Below are 23,955 nucleotides of genomic sequence, written 5' to 3' on the forward strand. Positions count from 1 at the left end.
ATTATAAATGCATCATGTGCCATGCGCCACCTTTTAAGTGACATGGTGATGTTATAAACAAAGATTGATAGCCACTTGGTCCTAAATATTAGGTGATCTTGACTCCAATGAATTTTTAATTTAGCCTCTCTTTTCTGAAGAGGGAGGATAGTTTAAGTATATCATACATATTTTTTGTACTTGAAATATATGTAAGGGACAAAGTTATTTTGGTACTGGTTGAAATTTATCCCATGACTATTTTGTGCTGACATAGTAGAAAAGACACAGGTGTTATTATTATTATTAAGGTATTATGTGGTTGGATCATATTAGGAGTTTAATCTTATTTAATGATTCTGTATGAACATGTATCCCTCATACCCAAATATTTCCTCTAAAAAATTAATGAACAAATACATATTGATCACATAATATACTAGAGATTGTGCTTAGGTTTTAGAATAAAATAATATGAATGAAATAGTATTCTAACCTTATCAGATTTACTGTCTAATGGGGGAGATAGGAATATAAATGAAGGAAGCAGTGTGATTATTGCCATAGTAGAAATATGCCCAAGGTAGTATAGAAGCAAAGGGAAGGAAAGTGCTTAATTCTGGTTTGATTTTTGAGAGGAGAGTCTCAGAAAAGGTTTCATCTATCTTTCAAGAGACTAGAAGTTCTGTAAAATAATGAAGGGATGAAATAATAATAGTGGAAAACCTAGGATAGATGAAATTGCTAACTTCAGTGGAGATTTATTTTACTTCCTATTTTGAGTTCCTATATTGAAGTAATTGTAAGTAAACTAAACAGAGAAGAAAACTGTATGGATTCTAGTATAATTTGTAACAACTAACTGCTTCTGAATGCCTGTAACATTGTGATGATCAAAAAAGAAAGCTTTTAAAATGAACATTTCATCAACATTTAGATTGCATTTAAGCCAAACCTATTGCCATAGTTCCCTTGTCATCATTTGATGTCAAAATGATGGCTAATGACCTTTCATTCTTAGTTTGCTCACACAATGAGTAGTGTGGTATAAAGGAAGCCCGTAAAGGTTCTGGAAAGATTTTAGTTTCTTTCCCTACAGGAAAAGTAAGCATTCACGGACAATACTGATAGTGCGGTGAAACATTAGTAAATATGATTGACCAAATAAGACAACATGGTTAGGAGTTACTTTAGTAATGACTTTGATAACTGAAGGTATTTGATTTTACTTAATGTTAAAACTGCAAAATTACTCCAAGATACATATGTCATTTGAAATACAGAACATGAACCATAATAAACAAAACATGCTTGTGGTTAATTTGAAAAGAAATATATAGAGCATGTAAAAATAATTATCTTTTATATTCTTGGATTACTAAATAACAAAAAAACAAACCTCTTATCATTGGGTACCTTACCATTTTATGGAGGTTGAGAAGATCTCCACAAAAGTGTTAGTGATCCAGTCAGCACATACCAAAGTGTTGAATTATACTAAATTAGCAAATGAGAATTACATAAGAAACTATCACAAAGATAATACTTAAAAGAGGAGTAATAGAAAAGAGAAATAATTATGAACTAAAGTCTTTAGGAAAAACTTCAGAGAAGAGGCTGGACCTAAGCTTAACCTTGAAATAATAAATCATTACTTTGGTAGGCTTTTATTTCTAAATTCTACTTTTTTTTAAAGCACTTTATCTTTGCAAAGACAAATCTGTGCTTTGAGAAATCAAACAAGTCATTCTCTTGTATAATGGAATCTTTGTGGCTTATCAGTAGTTGGAATCAAAAAATTATGAATTCTGTACTTCTAGTGATAGACACATGGATGCAAGTGCATGTGTGTTCACACACACAATTTTCATATAATTTCAAGCAGTTCTCAGATCTCTGGTTAAGAACACACTAGGCGTTACATTAATCCTGTAGTTTTCTTAAATTATTCTATAATGGGGACTTTGAACCCATAAAATTGTGTTTGAAGAAGAGTGACAATGGGGGTGCTTGGGTGGCTCAGTCGATTAAGCATCTGCCTTCAGCTTAGATAATTATGATCCTGGGTCCTGGGATTGAGCCCCAAGTGGAGCTCCCTGCTCAGTGGGGAATCTGCTTCTCTCTCTCCCTCCTCTTCTTCTCTTGCATGTGCTTTTTCTTGTACTCTCTCTTTCAAATAAATAAATAAAAATCTTAAAAATAGGGATGCCTGGGTGGCTCAATGGTTGGGCGCCTGCCTTCGGCTCAGGTCATCATCCCAGAATCCAGGATCTAGTCCTGCACAGGGCTCCCTGCGGGGAGTCTTCTTCCTCTGCCTGTTTCTCTGCTCTCTCTCTCTCAGTCTGTGCCTCTCATGAATAAATAAATAAATCTTTAAAAAAAATCTTAAAAATAAAGTGACAATATGTTACTAATCCGCCAGCTACTGTAAATATATACTACTATCTATTATAGAGTATAGTAATAGTATAATAATGCATTCTGTATTCTACTATGAATTCTATTTTATCCAGAATGTGTTTTGGTAGCAATCATACTTTTCTGGAATAGTATAAAGTGATGCCATGTACCCAATCTCATTTTACACATGGAGTAATAAATCATGTGTAAAGGCTTATAGGTAAGCATTTTCCCCTTCTTGTTCTTGTTCTTTTTTTTAAAGATTTTTTTTTTATTGTGATGAATGCATATAACATTTGATCGTTTGAACAACTTTAATGCATACAGTTCAGTGACATGAAGTACATTCACAATGTTGTGCTATAATTACCACTGTTTAATTCCGGAACTTTTCATAACTGCAGAAGGAAACCTTATATTAAACAGTCTGTCAGTCTCAGTTCTCCCCTCTGCCCCTCTCCCCCCCGCAAGGACTGATCAACTTTCAATCTCTAGAGATTTGCCTATTTGAGAATTTCATGTAAATGGAATCATATACTGTGTAGGTTTTATGTATGGCTTATTTTACTTAGCATAATATTTAAATTTTTAAAATATTATTTTTAATATTATTTTTAAATATTTTAAAAAATATTTAATATTTTTAAGGTACTGATTCATGTAACAGGAATCAGTACCTTATTCTTTTTATGGCCTAATAATATTATGTTATATAGGTATGCCACCTTTTGTTCATTCATCAATTGATAGGCATTTGGGTTGTTTCTGCTTTTGTCTCTTATGAATAGTGCTGCTATGAAAATTTGTGTACAAATTTTTGTTTGAACATTTGTTTTCAGTTCTTCTGGGTTTATACCTAGAAGGGGAATTTCTGGAACTACCACATAGTAATTTTATGTTTAATTTCTTGAGGAACCACCAAACTGTTTCCACAATGACTGTGCCATTTTATATTCCCATCAGCAGGGGCTCCAATTTTTCCACATCTTCATTCACACTTGCTAGTTCACTTACCACTTACCACTAGTTAACTTACCAACTTACCACTTGGTGAGTATAAAGTGGTATCTTATAGTTTTTCCCTGATAACTAATGTTGAGCATCTTTTCATGTGCCTGTTGGTCATTTGTATATCTTCTTTGGATAAACTTCTATTCAAGTCCTCAGTCCATTTTTGTATTTGGTGGTTTGGTATTTTTATCATTGACTTTTAAGAGTTCTTTGTAATTTCAAATATTAATCTTTGTCAGATACATGATTTGCAAGTGTATTTTCCCATTCTTTGGCTTGTGTTTCCATTCCTGTGATAGTGTCCTTTGGTGGACAAAAGTTTCATTTTGATGAAGTTCAGTTTACCTGTTTTGTTTTGTTTTTTGTTTGTTGCCCAAGGTTTTAGTGTTTTTTAGCCAAGAAATCCTTGCCAAATCTGATGTTATAAAGATATTTCCCCTATGGTTTCTTCTAAGAGTTTTAGAATTTTAGCACTTTTATTTGCATTTATATATTCGGGCCATTTTGAGGTAATTTTTGTATGTGGTTTTTCTTTTTCTGATTGTTGAAGAAAGTGAAGTTCAATAAAATCATGGATCACATATAAGTAACAGAATGGATCATCTGTCATTTTAGTAACTTTTCTTCTAGACCATGGGTTCAGAAACTACCAGAGGCCAAGTCTGGCTGATCACCTGTTTTTGCTCAGCAGCTAAGAATGATTTAAAATTTTCAATATACGAAAAAAATCAACAAAATATTATTTTGTAACATATAAAAATTTCATTGTCCACAAATATAGTTGTAGTGGAATATACCCAAGCTCATTTATGTCTTATTTGATGACTAGAGTATATCAGGTGTTTTGAATCAATGATTAAGAGTCAAGCCCCTGAGGAATATCTTGAAAAGAGACTAAGCCAAGATTTACATCTGATCAAACTGGTTTTCAGAGAAGACTCCCCGCCCCTCTCTACCCACCCCCTCACCAGAGTGTTTTCCTTAATCCTCTTTTGTTCTTTCTAAACTAGAGCCATATAGTTACTGTTTAATCTTTTCTTTTGTTTCTTTATTGGCAAACAGTATATTTCTTGGTGCCTGCTTTCAGCTATCTGGTGGTGATAGGAAAAAAAAAAAAAGATTTTTTTTAAGCACATCGAGTTCTATAGGTGAAAATTAAATGTGTTTCTAAGTAAAATACTACAGGTAAAGCACCTTGACTCAATCAGAAATATTGACTTAGTCATGAAGGTTTGACTAAAAGCATCAATAACCCTGAAAGTCATTTGTGAAGATATATCATTATTTTATAGGCATCCATCTGTACTATTTCTTTCTCATGATGTTGCTTCTTTTTTTTTTTTTTTTTGGTCTTTTTATGAAAGGCATCTTTTATTTTAAAAAAATATTTTTATTTAATCCTTATAAAGTTAATTTGTCCATGTTTTTAAAACAAATATAATTCTAAAAATAAGCTACTTGTGACTAAAGGCTGTTCTCTTCAACTATTGTGTTTGATGACCTTGAATCTACTACCTTTAAATACTTAGGATAAGTGAAGGGTTGGATTCAATTAAAGTTTAGTGTGCAGATGGCAAAAATATTTACTCAAATGAAGCACAAACATTTACCAGCTTTAATTCTTTGATATTTATTTGATTATAGTAAAACGAATCTGAATTTGTTGCTGGCCTTCTAAAAAATTTGGTAAAACCCTTGAAGCATTTGTATTTAAATATAAAAGAATTTTGTGACTTTATTGATGATTATACATACATACCCAACCATACCCCCTATGTGTGTATACATTCCTTTAAAAGGTTGATAGATTAGGGGTGCCTGGGTGGCTCAGTTGGTTAAGCATCCAATTCTTGATTTTGGCTTAGGTCCTGATCTCAGGGTTGTGGGATAGAGCCCCATGTTAGGCTTCACACTCAGTGGGGAGTCTGCTTGAGAGATTCTCTACCTCTTCTTTTACCCCTGCCCTGCATTTGCACCCTTACACATGCATGCGTGTATGCTCCTGCTTCCTCTTTCTTTTATAATAATTATTTTTTAAAAAGATTGATGGATTAAATATATTAAATTTATAATGTTTTGAGTTTTTACCTTTGATTTTGAGAAAATGCCTCTGTCATAAAATGACAGTGCTTTTATTGGAGAAATACAAATTAAAACCACAGTGAGATACTATTACCTCACACCAGTCAGAATGGCTAAAATTAACAACTCAGGAAATAGCAGATATGGATGAGGATATAAAGAAAGGGGAACCCTCTAACACTGTACTCTGACACTGTTGGTGGGAATGCAAACTGATGCAGCCACTCTGGAAAACAGTTTGGAGGTTCCTCAAAAAGTTAAAAATAGAGCTACCCTATGACCCAGCAGTTGGACTACTAAGTATTTATCCTAAAGGATACAAACATAGTGATTAGAAGGGGCACGTGGGCCTCAGTGTTTATAGCAGCAGTGTTCACAATAGCCAAAATATGGAAAGAGCTAAGATGTCCATCCACAGATGAGTGGATAAAGAACACACACATGCATAGAAACACACACACACACACACACACACACACACACAAAGTAATATAATGGAATATTACTCAGCCATCAAAAAGAACAAAATCTTACCATTTGCAATGATGTGCATGGAACCAGAGGATATTAAGCTAAGTGAAATTAGTTTGTCAGAGAAAGACAAATACCATGTAATTTCACTCATATGTGGAATTTAAGAAAAAAAAAGATGAACATAGGGGAAGGGAAGGAAAAAATAAGACAAAAACAGACAGGCAAATCGTAAGAGAATTCTAGGAAACAAACTGAGGATTGCTGGAGGGGTGGTGGGTGGGAAATGGGATAATTGGGTGATGGACATCAAGGAGGGCGCTTGAAGTAATGAGCATTGGCTGTTGTATGCAACTGATGAATCACTGAATTCTAGCTCTGAAGATAATAATACAGTATATGTTGCTTAAATTGAAATTAAATTTAAAAATTAAAAAAAATTACTGTGCTTCTAGCAACCTCCTTACTTATTCCTGATCTAGTATAAGAAGCATTCAATTTAATTCTTAATTTACTAGACTAGACTTTCTAAGATAAGGCTTTAATAGTATGAGTTCAGTAATTTGTTTTAATTATTTCAGTAGCAATTTTTATGAGACAGAGACAGTCTTTAATCAGATAATCCATATAAAAATATGAAATTGCCACTGAAACAACTATTAAGAACTACTACTACCATAAACAACTACCATAAAGAAGACTTACATGGTGCTATGCATGCTAGTTGGACCTAGTCTAGGAAGTCAGTAAAGACTTTCTTGTGCTGAGATCTGAAGGATGAGTGGAAGTTAACTGATCTGTGGGAGGAGAGAAAATCATTTGAAACAGAAACTCTGTGGTAACTTGGAGTTTGACAAGAATCAGGATCAACCAGTATGATTATAGAGGTGAAAGATCTGAAAGATATGATACAAAATAAAGTAAGGAGAATAGCATGGGGTCAGATTATCCAATGCTTTTTATATGTCTTAAAAAATTGGTCTTTATCCTAAGAGTAAGTCTTTTAAGCAAGAATACGTGTTTTAATGTTTTGAAAAATGTTACTCTGGTTGCTCTGTAAAGAATGATTGTGGGAGGGGAAATGAGGAAGCAGGACTAATCAAAGTGATGGTAGCTTGCTCTTGGATGGTAGTAGTCATGATCTTGGCAGTTGATGGAGGTAAGTGACAGAGTCCAGAAGTATTTGGTAAATTAAATTGGCAAGACTTTGAATGGGCAAATGAAAGAGTGTAAGATATCAAGTATAACTTTAAGGTCTGGCTTTTACAGTCTTCTTGGAGGTTGTTACCATTTACTGAAATAAGACAGTGGTTTTGGATTATTTGTTTAGGATATGGAGATCAGGGAGTGGGAAACATTCCTGCATTCCCTATGGACTTGTTTGAGTTTCATGAACTAGATATTTATGTCTAGAGCTCAGAGTACAAAGAGATATGGAGAGATTTATGGAGAGATAAATTTGTGAGGTCCCCCTCTGACTACCCATTTTACAGTGAAACAGTGCTGTCCCCTACCCCATACACTCTTGGTTTTTCTGTGCTTTTTTCCTCCCCTACAGAACTTATTTTCTAACATGTCATTTGTCATGTCATATGATACAACATATGTCACACAATGCCTATGTTTATTGTTTATCATTTATATCCTCCCCCAAGTCCCAATAGGTAGGCTCCAGGAAGGCAAGAAGTTTTGTCTTCATTGTGTCTCCCATGTGGAGATCAGTGCCTGGCATTTTAGTAGGCCTTCACTAAATATTTATTGAATGTTAAAAGAATGAGTGAAGGGAATGAGACAGAGAGTGTAGGGCTAGCTTGAGATAAGAAAAAGGATATTTTACTATTGTTAAGAGTTTTAGGAAGAGAGAATAGGATGGATACAGTTGTAGGTATGTTTTTTGTGTTCATGCTGGAAAGATGTCAGTTCTTGCCTACTGGTTATTTTCTCTAGAGTTGGAGAAAGGTCATCATTCACAAGAGAGATGACTGTCAATCAGAGGATCAAAAAATGGAGATTTGCAATAGCTGTGATGGCATGTGGAAGAATACATTAAGCAGAGAAATGTAGGATTGTTCCCTTGCATGGAGGTCTCCTTTGAGATCAGTAGTGATGAGTTAATAACGGAATCAACTCACCCTTTGGAGATCCTCCCTAGTAACTGCTTGGTTGCTCAGGTGCAGTCATGCATGGAGAAAGTAGATAGTAATAGGATATCTGAGCTATTAATTTTGTTGGAATACCATTTTGAGTGATGATCAGGGTCCAGAAATTTACCTTGGCAATGGATGGTTAAAGTGGCATGAAGGAGAGTATCACTGGATATGACCCAAAGGTGTACTGTTGGGAAAGCAGTTCTCTTGGAACTGAAAGTACCTAGGATGATGACAAGGCTTAGGGAAAGGAGGCTGTAAACTGGATTCCAAAGACTTACCCAACGAGGAGAGAATGACCAAAAAGTTAGGAAATGACAGCAGGGATGAGGGGAGAAATAGTAATAGAGCTGAAAGGTGAGAGGATCTGTGTATCAAAGAAGTGGATTTTTGTTATTTAGTGTGATGATAAAAGAGTCATTTTTGGAGGTTATGCTGGGACCAAGGAAACCCATTTTTCCCTCCAGGCTCTGAGGTGGGGAAACACACACACACACACACACACACACACACACACACCCACACACACACCATTGGATGGGCTGCAAGTAAGTATTGTACTTGGAGGGGAATCAACTTTATGTTAAAGTAAGGGGATACAATCAGAAAAAAGCTTTGAGATAAAATATCCAGATTATTACTAAAGACATGCCAGAGGCACACTGGAACGGTTTGGAAGGTAGAGAGGCATAGGTAGAATGAATTGGCAGGAAAGCACAGGACATTCTGGGCATAGACTTTTAACAACATGATGAAAAGCATTTTGTTCTTATTTTAGCTGCCTTTTTTTTTTCAATTGAAATGAAATTCACATAACGTAAATTAACCATGTTAAAGTCTACAAATCAATGGCTTTTAGTGTGTACACAGTTTTGTACAGCCATCACTTCAGTCTAGTTCCAAAACATCCCCAAAGGAGACCCCATACCCATTAAGCCATCACTTTCTATTCCTTCCTCTCTTATCAGTTGTCATTTTGAGGTTGTTAGGCCCTGAGCCGAACAGCAGAAAAACATGTCTTACTTGGCTAGGTGATGGTGGACATAGAACACACTCATTGGAATGTGTAATAGAGGCTCTAGAAACTGGATGTGCCACTGTTACTTCAAACATATTTCTGAAACCAGACTCTGTTACTAAAAACAGCTCCTCTCCATCTGGACTTTCATATCGTTCTCCTAGTAACTGAGTCTAAGCTCTGGCAGACTTTTTACCTTCTCCCACAGTTATCACCATACTCTGATAAATTTCTTCCTTCCTTTCTGTTCTCACTGCTTTCACTTTATCCTGCATCCTTATTAACTTATGCCTGATCTTTCATAACAAGTTTCCTTGCCTCCAGTTTCTTCTTTATCCTCTAATGGATGGTGTAGTCCATTTTAGAAGCTGCTGCTGAATATAACGCGATACCCATGGCATTCTGTAATCCACCCTTTCTCATATGGTTGTTTTGGTGATCAAATGAGATAATGTGAGTGAGATATTGTACAAATATCAATTATTTGATACTTGTACTAATTACTCTAGTTATTAAAATTCATCCTTTTCTCTCACTGTTACCTTTACCAGCCTCTTAACTTCAGTCAGACCGGTGTAGTCAGTATACCACTTATTTGGTGTTAGGCCTTTCTGCCTTAAATTATTGTTGTTTGTTTGTAATTGTATCTGAATTTTCTTGACAATTATGTTACAAGAGAACCTGTTACTCAGTACCTGAGTATTGTGAATATAAATTATAAGCAAATGTTACGTGCTTATGATATAATATGCTATTGAGAGAGTCCCCAGAAATTCTTTTAGGAACTATGGCTGCCCTTTGTCCTCAATTCCCTTTTTGTTTGTTTTTTTGTTACCATATAAATTTTCAGCATATTTTAACTAGAAGCATTTTTTTGCATTAAATTAATAATATCTATTTATAATCTTATTTCAGGAGAGAAGATTTAAGACTACATTATTTTTCAGTATGTAATATATTCCATATGATTAAAAATTAACAAATGTAAGAAATTACATGCTGACAGTTGGAAAGTCTATTTGCTCCTTACCCACCAAGTTCCTTTCTACATTCTGTCTTATGTCACACTGTTGTTAGATTGTTGTATATCCTTCCAGAATTGCCTTATGCAAATACATACTCTTATTTTCACTTCCTTTTTCAACAAAGGTAGCATATTTTATATGTTTTTCTTCATTTTATTTGACAATTATATAATAGCAATTTTTTCATGTCAATACATGAAGAACTTCCTCATTCTTTCTTACATTTGCAAAGTCCTGCATTGGTTGGATATATTATACTTTACGTAGCTCCATATTGCCCATTCCATTAAGATTTGGCTAGGATCAAGATTAGTACCACATTCTTCTATAATAGTGCTTTTAATTACTTACAAGAGCCATAACCTAGGGGATACCAAGAGAGGAAAAAAAACAATGACCATCAGATTTGTGTGTTTTATACACTTTGCATAGCAGATTTAAATGAAATTCAGGAAAAATCATATGTGTGGAATGCTTGCCAAATTCTGTAGAAATGTTTATTCTCAGAAGTTAAAATAACTTGGGACGCCTGGGTGGCTCAGTGGTTGAGCATCTGCCTTCAGCTCAGGGCATGATCCTGGGGTCCTGGGATCAAGTCCCATATTGGGCTTCTCACAGGGAACCTGCTTCTCCCTGTGCCTGTGTCTCTGCCTCTATCCCTGTGTCTCTCATGAATAAACAAATAAAATCTTTAAAAAAAGTTATAATAACTTTTTAGAAGTGAAAATCTTTAGCCTGACATGTGTCTAAAATATGAATTTCTCGGGATCCCTGAGTGGCGCAGCGGTTTGGCGCCTGCCTTTGGCCCAGGGCGCGATCCTGGAGACCCGGGATCGAATCCCACATCAGGCTCCCGGTGCATGGAGCCTGCTTCTCCCTCCGCCTGTGTCTCTAGAGGCCTCTCTCTCTCTCTCTGTGACTATCATAAATAAATAAATAAATAAATAAATAAATAAATAAATAAATAAATAGAAATTTAAAATATGAATTTCTCTTTTCCCTAGTAGAAAATAACACACAAATTTTGTTGATCATATTAATTGGAGACTTTCACGTATTGCTTCAGGAAATTGTTTTGAGTTCAGTTGGGAAACTCTAATACAAAAAATATAGTTGGTTTTTATTTTTTTGTTTGTTTGTTTTTTTTTGAGAGGGAAAGAGAGAGAGAGAGAGGCAGAGGGAGGGCAGGGAGAGAGAGAATCTTAAGCAGCTCCATGCCCAGCGCAGAGCCCAATGCAAAGCTTGATCTTACAAACTGGAGATTATGACCTGAGCTGAAATCAAGAGTCAGATGCTTAGCTGGCGAGCCACTCAAGCATCCTCAAAAAGTATAGTTAATCACCAACTGGGTCCCAAGTTAATTAAAAGCTCCCAGTAAACAGTATTGTTTTGAATGGTAGGATCATAATAGACGACATGGAGAAGAGTGGAAGTTTTGTTTTGTTTTGTTGTTGTTTTTAGATATATTTATTTTAGAGAGAGCATGTGCTGTGGAGAGGGGTCAGAGGGATAGGGAGAGAAAATCTCAAGCAGACTCTGCACTGAGTATGGTGCCTGACACGTGACTCAGTCTCTTGACACTGAGATCAAGACCTGAGCTGAAACCAAGAGTCTGACTCCACCACCCAGGCACCCTAAGAGCAAAAGGTTTTAGTTGTATGTTAGATGCTCCAACTGAAAAGATCTAGAATTTACATTAGTTCTTTATTATTGGTGTGCAAAAAAAAAAATTCCTGTAAAATGCAAAAAAGAGGAAAATCAGTGGCAGGAAAAGAAGGAAGTATGCAACAGAGAGGGAAAACTAAAACGGTAAGTGCTGAGGTAACAAAAAAATTTTGTTGAGTGAGTATGCAGCAAACTGAGAGGAAAATTCAGGTAAACTAGGAATTGTTGGGAAAGTGGAAAAAAACAGACAAAGATTTTCAGGGGATATTCAGGAGTTGTACAGATTTTGCCTATTTCAGAAAAAACACACATTAGCAAATACCTAAATATTCAAAGCATCTAGATTATAATACAGGCATACTTTGTTTTATTGTGCTTTGTAGATAATTATGTTGTTGTTTTTTTTTAATCAGTTGAGTGCTTGTGGCAACCATGTGTGGAGCAAGAATATCAGAACCATTTTTCCAAGAGAATTTGCTCACTTTGTGTCCTCATGTCACATCCTGGTAATTCTTGCAGTATCTCAAACTTTATATTTGTTAGGGTATTCTCTGATCAGTTATCTTTGATGTTACTATTATAATTGTTCTGAGGCATTATGAACTGCTTCTATCTAAGAGAACTTAATCAATAAATGTGTGTTTTCTGACTACTTTCACCAACTGGCCATTTCCCTATCTCTTCTCCTTCTTGGGCTTCTATGTTCCCTGAAACGCAGCAATATTGAAATTTGGCCAATTAATAACCCTTACAGTGGCCTTTAAGTATTCAAGTGAAAGGAAGAGTCACACATCTTTCACTTTAAATATAAAGCTAGAAATGATTAAGCTTAGTAAAAGGAAGGCATGGTGAAAGCTGAGATAGGCTGAAAGCTAGGTCTCTTGTGCCAAACAACCAACTTATGAATGCAAAGGAAAAGTTCTTGAAAGAAATTAAAAGTGCTACTCCAATGAACATAGACATGATAAGAATGTTAAATAGCCTTTTTGCTGATAGGAAGAAAGTTTTAGTGGTCTGCACAGAAGATAAAACCAGCCACTACATTCATTCTCTTAAGCCAAACCCTACACCAGAGCAAGGCTTTGACTCTTTTCAATTCTGTGAAGCCTGGGAGAAGTGAGGAAGTTGCAGAAGAAAAGTTTAAAGCTAGCGATGGTTCATGATATTTAAAGAAAGAAGGCATCTGCTTAACCAGAAAGTGCAAGGTAAAGCAGAAAATCTTGCTTTAAAAACAGAAGATCTAGGTAAGATAATAAAGATGACTATGCTAAGCAGCAGATTTTCAGTGTAGATGAAACAGCCTTCTTTTGGAAGAAGATGCCATGTAGAACTTTCATAGCTAGAGAGGAGAAGTCAGTGCTTGGCTTCAAAGGAAAGCTTACTCTCTTATTAGAGGCTAATGCAGCTGGTGACTTTAAATTGAAGCCAATGCTCATTTACTGTTCTGAAAATCCTAGGGCCCTTAATGATTATGCTAAATCTACCTGAGTTCTACAAATGGAATAAAAACCTGGATTATAGCACATGACTTACTGAATATTCTCAGTACACTGTGAGACCTACTGTTCGGAAGAAAAGATTTCTTTCAAAATATTACTGATCATTGATAATGCACCACGTCAAGAGCTCTGAGATGAATGCTGTTTTCATGCCTGTTAACACCACATGTACTCTGCAGCCCATAGGTAAGGAGTAATTTCAATGTTCAAGTTTTATTATTTAAGAATTACATTTCATAAGGCTCTAATATAGCTACCATAGATAGAGATTCTTCTGATGGATCTGGGTAAAGTAAATTAATGTTTTGGAAAGGTTTCATCATTCTAGATACCTTTAAGAGTATTTATAATCTGGGGTGCCAGGGTGGTTCAGTTGGTTAAGCCTCTGACTTAATTTTATCTCAGGTCATGATCTCAGATTTGTGAGATCAAGCCCTGTGTTGGGTTCCTCACTGGGTATGGAGGTGTTAAAGATTCTCTCCCTCTGTCCCTACCCACCCCTACCCTCTGCTCTGTACTCTCTAAAAAAAAGGATATTTGTGATTCATGGGAAGTGGTCAAAATACCAGCATTAACAGGACTTTGGAAGAAGTGAATTCCAACCTTCATGGGTGACTTTGAGGGGTTCAAGACTTCAGTGGAGAAAGTGACTGCAGATATGGTGGAAATAGCAGAAGAACTAGAATTAGACTGGAACCTGAAGATGGGATTGAACTGCTGCAATCTTGTGATAAAGTATCAATGAAATTGCTTCTTACAGATAAGCAAAGAAAGTTTCTTGAGATAGAAATTGCTCTTGGTGAGGATGCCTTGGTGGCTTAGTGGTTGAGCAACTACCTTAGGCTCAGGTTGTGATCCTAGGGTCCTGGGATCGAGTCCCACATTGGCCTCCCCTCTCTCTATCTCTGACTCTCTCTGTTTATATTCTTTTATGAATAAATGAATAAAATCTTTAAAAAGAAAAGAAAGAGACTACTGGTGAAGACTGTGGAAATGACAACCGATGAGTTAGAATATTATAGAAATTTAGATGTTAAAGCAGTGGCAAGGTTTGAGAGGATTGACTCCAATTTTGAAAGAAGTTCTACTGTGCTATCAAACAATATCGTATGCTACAGAGCAATTGTGAAAGGAAGAGTTAATAACTGTGGCAGACTTTATTGTTGTCTTATTTTAAGAAATTGCCACAACCATCCCAGCCTTCAGCAGCTACCATCTTGATCTGTCAGCAGCCATCAACTTTGAGGCAAGCACCAGCAAAAAGATGATGACTTGCGGAAAGTTCGGATAATGGTTAGCATTTTTTTTAGCCATTGAATATTTTAAAATTTTATTGAGAGAGAGAGAGAACACAAGAAGGAGGGGGGGAAGGGCAGTGGGAGAAGGAGAAGCAGACTCCCCACTGAGCAGAGAGCCTAATGCGAGGCTGGATACCTGGACTCTGGGATCATGACCTGAGCCAAAGGCAGATGCCTAACCTACTGAGCCGCCCAGGTGCCGTAGCCATAGAGTATTTTTAAATTGAGGTACATACATTTTTTCTCAGATAGGCTATCGCACACTTAATAGATAGTCTAAACATAACTTTTATATACACTGGGAAACCAGAAATTTCATTTGACTTGCTTTATTGTGATATTTGCTTTATTACAGCAGTCTGGACCCAGACCTGTAATATCTCCAGGGTATGCCTGTATTCTTACTGAATGAAACAGTACAGTAGACTCTTGAACAACATGGGTTAGAATTGTGTGGGCCCACTTATATACTGGAAATGTATTTTATGATTTTCTTAACATTTTCTTTTCTCAAGCTTACTTTATAATAAAAATACAGTATATAATACATATGACATTCAAAATGTGTGTTAATCTACTGTTTATGGAGGTGCCTGGGTGGCTTAGGGTCCTGGGATTGAGCCCCACATTGAGCTCCCTGCTCAAGAGGAGTCTGCTTCTCCCTCTCCCTCTGCTCCTCCCCCTCCCCCTGCTTGTGTGCTCTCTCTCTCTCAAATAAATAAGTAAATAAAATCTTTAAAAAAATCTGTTATTGCTAAGACTTCAGTCAACAAAAGACTATTACTAATAAGCTTTTGGGGAGTCAAAAGTTATATGCATGGGACGCCTGGGTGGCTTAGTGGTTGGGCGTCTGCCTTCAGCTCTCAGCGTCCCAGGATCGAGTCCCATATTGGGCTTCCTGCATGGAGCCTGCTTCTCTTCCCTTTGCCTATGTCTCTGTCTCTCTCCCTGTGTCTCTCATGAATAATAAATAAATAAAATCTTTTAAAAAAAAGAGTTATATGCAGTTTTTCAACTATGTGATGGGATGCCTCTATCTCTGTGTTGTTCAAAGGTCCACTGTGTATTGATATACTTTAGTGGAATTGTCAATAATTAACTATTATGGAATATTGTTGCTTTAAAATTAATACTTACATGAAGCACCTGGGTGGCTCAGTAGATTAAGAGTCTAGCTCTTGGTTTTGGCTTAGGTCATGACTTCATTGTCACAGGCCCTGCATTGGGCTCCAGGCTCACTGGGGAGTCTGCTTGAGTCTCTCCTTCTGCCCCTTTCCCCAACCGTGCATACTTGTGTACTCTTTCTCTAGAATAAAATCTTGAAAAAAATTAAATTAATTCTCATGTAACAAGAGTATTTAGAAAGGACCCATCCCTAGTCATTCCAGGTGTTTTGGGTTTTTTTTAAGATTTTATTTATTTATTAGAGAGAGCACACACAAGCAAGAGGAGGAGCAGAGGGAGAAGCTGACTCTCTGCTGAGCAGGGAGCCCAGTGTGGAGCTTGATCCCAAGACCCTGAGATCATGACTTGAGCCAAAGGCAGACACTTAGCTGAACCACCCAGGTGCCCCTTTGGTCATTCCAGTTAAATACAAGTTATTGTAAATAATTGTAGATGAGGTCACATGAAAGGCTTGAAATGATAACTTTAATATTGAGTTTTACTAAGAGTGGAATTCTGGGTAATTGTGTTTGGCATAGATACTCATAATCTCTCTTTTTACTTTTTTTCACTTAAGTAATTTTACATACTTGCATATAAGTGATGATCACATTTTTGTGTCCAGAGTACTAAATTTCATTTATTGAATGCCTGTGAACCTGGATTTCATTCTTCATCTAGCTGCTAACATGTCTACCAAAAGCTGTGTAATTATGTGAAGTTTTATGCGTGCATTTATTTGGCCATTAAGTAATATTCAATTCCACTATGTGATTAGTACTATAATAAGATATAGAAAAGAAATACAGCTGCTGTGCTGCCTGTGAACTTAACACAGAGCTCATAAGTCCAAGGTGTCACATTTCAGACAGCCCTTAAATGGTCCCCAAAATTATTTCAGGTTGCAGCATGAAATTTCCCCACACCTAGAAATGTCTTCATACATGGTACATAGTGTGTACATTATAAAAGTTACTGAGTAAAACTTTTCAAATGTGCCATTTTTTTAAAAAAAGATTTTATCCATTTATTCATGAGAGACACAGGGAGAGAGAGAGGCAGAGACATAGGCGGAGGGAGAAGCAGGCCCCATGAAGGGAGCCCGATGTGGGACTCAGTTCCGGGACTCCAGGACCACGCCCTGGGCCAAAGGCAGACGCTAAACTGCTGAGCCACTCAGGGATCCCCCTTTTTAAATCATCTTAGATGAGAGCTCCTAGGGAGAGATCAAATCACAGGATCTCCAGGAAATTCATGTGATTAAAAAAAAAAAAAACTTTCTTTCCTAAGAGGTAGGTGGTATAATCAAAGGGCACTTTCTCCAAAGAAAGCCACCATCAGGAATTAGGGTTAATTCTGTGGGAGCTCTCCAATACTACTGGGAAAGAAGAGGACCCACTCCATTTCCTAGATCATGGAGCCTAAGTGATTTTGTTTACTCTAAAAGTATTTCCACCTGTGCCCACTGAAAATACCATGAACATCTTTAAACTGTATTTTGCAAAGAAAGGCAGATGGACTCTGTAATAAGAGATGATCCATCCTCATGAAGATATACTGAGTGTGACAACAATGTAGAGGCAGAAACTGAACAACTCTGCTATTAAAAATGGCACGTTTGGGATCCCTGGGTGGCGCAGCGGTTTGGCGCCTGCCTTTGGCCCAGGGCACGATCCTGGAGACCCGGGATCGAATCCCACGTCAGGCTCCCTGCATGGAGCCTGCTATTCCCTGTGCCTGTGTCTCTGCCTCTCTCTCTCTCTCTCTCTCTCTCATAAATAAATAGAAAAAAAAATTTTTAAAAATGGCACATTTGAGGGACGGTCCCTGCGTGGAGCCTGCTTCTCCCTCTCCCTGTGTCTCTACCTCTCTCTCTCTCTCTCATGAATAAATTTTTTTTTTTTTAAATAAGATGATCTAAAAAAGTTGAAATGGTTGCTTTGCTTTTGAGACCCAGTGACTGGTAGTTTAGACTCTGGTTTTTAAATAAATAATGTACCAGGAAACTTTTTGTTTTTTAAATTATTGATGCTACACCAAAATAAAAAGCTTTTGCACAGTGCAGGAAACCATCAACAAAAGAAAAAGGCAGCCTATTGAGTGGGAGAAGATATATGCAAATGGTATATACAGTAAGGGGTTAATATCCAAAATATAAAAGAATTTATTCAACTTAACACCAAAAAAAGAGAAACAATTCAATTAAAAATTGGGCAGAGGATTTGAATAGAGATTTTTAAAAACAATATTTTATTTATTTGAGAGAGGGAGAGAGAGAGAGAGAGCATAAGCAGGGGCCGTGGCAGAGGGAGACTGAGCAGGGAGCCTGATGTAGGGCTTGATCCCAGGATACTGGGATCATGACCTGAGCCTAACAGATGCTTAACCAGCTGAGCCAACCAGGTGCCTCTGAATACACATTTTTCTAAAGAAGACATACAGATGGCTAGCAACACATGAAAGATGCTCAACATCACTAATCATCAGAGAAATGCAAATTAAAACCACAACAAGATATCATTTTACACCCGTCAGAATGGCTAAACTAAAAAACACATGAAACAAGTGTTGGTGAGGATGGGGAGAAAAAGAGAAAAACTGGTTCACTGTTGGTAGGAATGCAAACTGGTGCACCTACTATGGAAAATGTTATGAAGCTTCCTCAAAAAATTAAAAATAGAATTATCATGTGATCCAGTAATTCTGGTACTGGTTATCTACCCAAAGAAAATGAAATGAAAACACTAATTCAAAAAGATACAAATGCTTTTGTTTATTGCAGTATTATTTACAATAGCCAGGATATAGAGGCAACCCAAAAAAGAGGTGGTATACATATACACATACATACACAGGACACACACACACACAGGAATTTTACTCAGCTGTAAAAAGGAATGAAATCTTGCCATTTGTAACAACATGGATGGACTGAAAGGCATAATACTAAATAAAATAAATCGGTTTAAGACAAATACCAAATGATTTCACTCATGTGGAATTTAAGAAATGAACAAAGAAAAACCCCCAAAATTGGATATTATTAGACATTCAGAATTTAAGGAGTTATTTTTAAAAAATAAACATATCAGCAATGTTGTTTTCATGTGATAGAATGAGTTTACATATCTTTGTAAAGACTTTTCAAATTTACAGAATGTATACCCACGCACAGATGGGTAGATTCATTTCCTAAAAGCCATTAAACATTATAGCAACAGTTTGTAAATGTAACAGAATTAACTTTTTTACTTTGAAAATTTAGCACTTTGACCCATAGTTAATCTGGTTTTTATCTTTTATTTATTACTCATTTTTTCTTGTTCAATATTCCAAAGCATTTGGGATTCATAGTGCCAGTTAGAGTTGAGAGCCCTGAAATGTAGGAAGTAGCAGTCAAGAACCAAACTAGAAAGTTACAATAGCCCTCTGACTCTTCTATATTGTGATGTTTATTAATGGACAAACAGTAACAGTGTGTCCATCTTTATCTGACCTTGATTTGCAGGTGCCTCTTCTACATCAAGACAAGTTAGTACTTTAAAATATTTTTTGAAATGTTTGAGTGACTGTTACTTGATATAGCTTAGTGCAAATGATCTAGAAAGAAATGTGCTACATTCAATTTGGTCTCCTTTTCACTTAATATTGTACATGAACGTTTTCTGTGTCATAAGATTTCGAAAATTTTTCCTTATGAGTATATATTATTGAGTTCTATAACTATGTTAGAACATATATAATAATCATCTGTTGTTAGACATGTGAATTTCCAATATTTCATTCTGAGTATCCTTGTAGCTTATTATTATATTTGCACACATCTATGTAGCTACATACCAAATTTGAAACTCTCTTATATGTATATATGCAGTATTTTTTTAAAGATTTTATTTTTATTTATTCATGAGAGACACAGAGAGAGGCAGAGACATAAGCAGAGCGAGAAGCAGGCTCCCTTTGGGGAGCCTGATGCAGGGCTCTATCCCAGGACCCCAGGATCACAACCTGAGGCAAAGGCAGACCCTCAACCACTGAGCCACCCAGGTGCTCCTGTGTAGTCTTATTTTAATATTGTTCAACTGGTGTCTTCACACATATTAAATAAACCTACTTTGATATATTCTTTTAGTATAAATTTTAATAAAGATAATCTTATATCAGAAGAATAATTTAAAATGCTAGCTAATTATGTAAGTCATACATGTAATGTCACAGAAGACTTGAGTACTCAAGAAAGACTTTTTGAAATACCAGTATTTGTGATTGGACCTTTTTTTTTTTTTAAGATTTTATTTATTTATTCATGAGAGACACAGAGAGAGGCAGAGACACAGGCAGAGGCAGAAGCAGGTTCCATGCAGGGAGCCCAATGTGGGACTTGATCCTGGGACTCCAGGATCATGCCCTGGGCCGTAGGCAGGCACTAAACCGCTGAGCTACCCAGGTGTCCCTGTGATTGGATCTTTGTGTAAATACTGTTAGCTGCCTAGTCAATGGGTCTCTCTTTTTCCCTCTTGCAGATCTCTGGTTGATATTTTGTAGGTGGGTGTACCTACACATGGCCTATCTATAGCTTAACAAAACATGTAAGCTTTTTTTCTCAATTGGAATGGCAGAGCAGGGAAAAGGAACTCTAGGCAACTGTGCCTAGAGTGTGGAGAGTGAAGGGCAGAGGCCAAATTTTGTAAGACAGTGTATAGCATGGTAAAAGAATTTAAATTTTATTCTCTGTACATTGGGAGGCCACTGCAGAGCTTTAACTAGGAGCTTAACATGATTTGAATTTTATTTTTAAAAGGTAAGGCCTATTTTCTAAAGAGAGCAGAGATAGCATGCATTGATAGACGAGGTAAAGCAAGTGTATAAATTATGGGAAGCCCTATTTAAGTTCTTCCACCTCATACTCCTTCTTTATTTTTATTTTTTTACTTTTGTGGTTTTTAGTGAGTATGTTTGACAGTATCTCAGTTGATTTAAATCTCCCTTAGGTTTTTTCCCTAATCAACTCCTTAAAGAAAAATTTCTTTTCATCTGTTTTTCTATCAAGTACTCATTAGTTTCAGTTAGCTACAGATTAACCAGCCACTTCAAAACTTAGTGATTAAACAACAAAGATTTATTATTTCTCATGATTTTGAGAACTGTCAGGACTGCTTCTCTTTGGCTTAGCTCAGGCTTACTCCTGGAGCTCTATTTAGATGGGGGTTTGGCTAGGCTGAAGGTCCAAGATGGCATTACCTACATGTCTGACGGTCAGCTGACATGCCTTGGTTTTCTTCTGTGTGGTCTCTCAACTTCCAGTAAACTAGACCACCTTTACATGGTAGTTTTAGGACAACTCTCCAAGAAAGTGAAAAACAGAATTTATCACAGGCTGTTTGGTCTTAGAAGTTGTATAACCTCTCTTCCATCACATTCTGTTAGTAAAAGCAAGTCTAAGTGCAGTCAGATTCTAGTCCTCTCTCTCATGAAAAGAGGTGCAAAGTCACACAGCAAAGGAGTAATTATTATGAATATCTATGAAAATAATCTACCACAGTCTACTTTCTGGCCACTGTATTTTATATTTCGCCCACATACAAAATACACTTATTCTCTCTCCCAAGTTCCAAAAAGTCTTATCTGACCATAGTCATGCTTTCCAAGTCCATCGGCATCAGGTGCAGATGTGATTAAGCCTCTCAAAATTCAGTTCCTGTGGTGCAGAAACTTTTGAGTTGGACTCTTGTGAACTAAGTAGAGTACCAAATCAGCAATCTAAGTTTCTAGCTTCAGAAATCAGATAAAGATGAACAAATTTGTCTCCCAGAGTAAGCCAAGGGAAAGAAATAGTCAAGAATAATAATCAATGAAATATAAAGTAAGCAAGGAAATCAATGAAACCAATAGCTGGTTCTTTGCAAAGATCCATAAAAGTGACAAACCTCTAGACAGATCAAGAAATAAAGAAAAGACACAAACAACCAATATCTGGAATAACAACAAAAAGGATATCACTATAGATCCTAAAAACATTAAAAGAATAATAGAATATTATGAACCAATGTATGCCAGCAATTTTGACAACTTAGATAAATGGTCAAATTCGTTGATGGGCACAAACTATCAAAGCTCATTAAAGAAATAGATTAACCTGAAAACCCTTATATCTATTACATAAATTAGATTTGTGGTTAAAAACTTTCCCGCATAGAATATTCCAAGGCTTCACAGTGAATTCTCTCAAACATGTAAAGAAGAAATAATGCCAATTCCACATAAAATTTCAGAAAATGGAACAGAAAAGGAACTCTTCTCAACTCATTTTATGATGGCTGTATCACATGATACCAAGACAAATACTTGACAGAAAAAAATCTCTAAACCAGTATCCTTCAGGAACATATGCAGAAATTCTTATTAGAATATTAGGAAGGGATAAATAAAATAATAAATGAAATCCAGCAATATAATAAAAAGTTAATATATTATGACTAATGGAATCTAGCAATATAATAAAAAGTTAATATAGTATGACTAATGTAATGTCAAAATATGTAAGGTTGATTTAACATTCTAAAATCAATGTGATTCACCATATTAACGGCCTGAAGTAGAAAAACTATAACCATTTCTTGCAGAAGTTGCAGAAAGATGCAGAAGATGCAGAAAAAACACCATTTATTATTTAAAAGCAAAAAACCAAAATTCAGCAAACTAGGAACAAAAAGGATCTTCCTTAAACTGCTAAAGGGTATCTACCAAAAGCCTAAAACTAACATCATACTTAATGGTGAAAGATCACATGCTTTTCTTTTATGATTGGGAACACAGCAGGAATTTCTGCCCTTACCACTTCTATTCATCAGTGTACTGGAGTTCCTGACTATTGTAGTAAGGTAAGAAAATAAATAAAAGACCTATAAACTGGAAAAATAAAAAGAACAAAACTATCTTATTCATAGACAACCTGCTTGTGTTTATAGAAAATCCTAAGAATTCTATTTTTAAAAGTCTTTAGAACTATTAAATCAGTCTAGCAAAATTGCAGGATATATGGTCAATATATGGAAATCATTTTTAGTTTTGTAAACCCTTATCTGGTCCTGGCAATGAACAACTGGAAAAAAAAAAAAAAAAAAAAGAACAACTGGAAAGCAGAAGTTCAATAACAGTGTCATTTATAATAACATCAAAAAAATGAATGAAATACTTAAGAATAAATAATAAAAAATAAAATAAAGAATAAATAATGTGTACAAGACCTGGTGCTGAAAGTCTCAAAATACTGCTGATATAAAGAAGAAAACCTAAATAAGTGGAGATGTGTACCATGTTCATGGATCAGAAAACTCAATAATTTATAAATTTCATTCCTCCCAAAATTGATCTATAGTTTCAACACAATGTCAGTCAAAACCCTAGGAGGCTTTTTGGTAGAACTCAATAAGCTGTCTATAATTTATATGGAAATTCAGAAGACTTCTAATGGCACATTAAAAAAAATTGGAAGGATTAACATCTTGATTTTAAGATTTATCATAATAGAGTTGTAGTTATAATAGAGTTAGCATAAGGACAGATGAGTTGAACAGAGTCTAGAAAAATGTACACATTTATGGTCAATTGAGTTTTGACAAAGGTGCTAAGGCAATTCACTGAGCATATGGTGCTGGAGGGGACTTAGGGACTAGGAGTACTTTGATCCTTCTGTCATAGTGCATCTAGAAATTAACTTGAATGAATTATAATTGTAAACCTAACCACTAAAACTTATTATAAAACTTATAGAGGGCAGCCTGGGTGGCTCAGTGGTTTAGCACTGCCTTCGGCCCAGGTCCTGATCCTGGAGACTCAGGATTAAATCCCACATTGGGCTCCCTGCATGGAGCCTGCTTCTCCCTCTGCCTGTCTCTGTCTCTCATGAATGAATAGATAAAATCTTTTAAAAAAATAAAAATAAAAAATAAAACTTATAGAAAAGACTGTGACTTTGAAAAGGCAATGTTTCTTAGAGAAGACCCAAAAAGAATGAATAAGAGAATGAATATTGATAAATTTCATTTCGTGAAAATGAAAAACTTAATTTCTTTGAAAGACATGTAAGAAGCTACAAGGTCACATTACAAACATGCATCCTGAGATAGGTGTAATTATTAGCCTTATTATGCAATCTATCACTCCAGTATAGTGTAGAAGAAAGAGTGCTGAGGC

General features: G+C 35.9%; 1 protein-coding gene across 29 annotated transcripts in view; it reads left to right on the plus strand.

Annotated features, from left to right (window-relative positions):
* The window catches only part of HMBOX1 (homeobox containing 1), a 176,497-nt gene that overhangs the window by 25,797 nt on the left and 126,745 nt on the right, over window positions 1–23,955 (plus strand). For 5 of the 29 annotated variants that reach the window (XM_072719599.1, XM_072719604.1, XM_072719601.1 and 2 more), the window contains exons 3-4: window positions 12,212–12,304; window positions 13,256–13,483. The exons of 20 other annotated variants lie outside the window; for them this stretch is intronic. The gene's annotated coding sequence lies outside the window, so the exon portion shown is untranslated. The remainder of the gene's footprint in view (window positions 1–12,211; window positions 12,305–13,255; window positions 13,484–23,955) is intronic. 4 more of the 29 variants (XM_072719620.1, XM_072719612.1, XM_072719606.1 and 1 more) reach the window with 1 other exon arrangement.

The sequence above is a fragment of the Vulpes vulpes genome, chromosome 9 (genome assembly GCF_048418805.1).
Source record: "Vulpes vulpes isolate BD-2025 chromosome 9, VulVul3, whole genome shotgun sequence".
NCBI lineage: Eukaryota > Metazoa > Chordata > Mammalia > Carnivora > Canidae > Vulpes > Vulpes vulpes.